The sequence below is a fragment of the Grammomys surdaster genome, unplaced genomic scaffold (assembly GCF_004785775.1).
Source record: "Grammomys surdaster isolate TR1022 unplaced genomic scaffold, NIH_TR_1.0 125671, whole genome shotgun sequence".
In the NCBI taxonomy this organism is placed as follows: Eukaryota; Metazoa; Chordata; class Mammalia; order Rodentia; family Muridae; genus Grammomys; species Grammomys surdaster.
Window position 1 is genome coordinate 105,942 of NW_021620508.1, and position 249 is coordinate 106,190.

At 69.1% G+C, this 249-nt stretch overlaps 1 protein-coding gene across 1 annotated transcript in view; it reads left to right on the forward strand.

Moving 5' to 3' along the window:
* The window catches only part of Scn1b (sodium voltage-gated channel beta subunit 1), a 10,192-nt gene that overhangs the window by 3,196 nt on the left and 6,747 nt on the right, over positions 1-249 (forward strand). The gene's annotated exons all lie outside the window — the stretch shown is intronic.

A 249-nucleotide genomic window follows, 5' to 3' on the forward strand; every position in this document is an offset into this window, starting at 1 on the left:
GCTGGGGGCGTGGCTCAGTGGTAGAGCCCCTGCCCAGAATCCCCCAGGGAGGGGCTGGGGGCGTGGCTCAGTGGTAGAGCCCCTGCCCAGAATCCCCCAGTGAGGGGCTGGGGGCGTGGCTCGGTGGTAGAGCCCCTGCCTAGAATCCCCCAATGAGGGGCTGGGGGCGTGGCTTGGTGGTAGAGCCCCTGCCTAGAATCCCCCAGTGAGGGGCTGGGGGTGTGGCTCAGTGGTAGAGCCCCTGCCTAG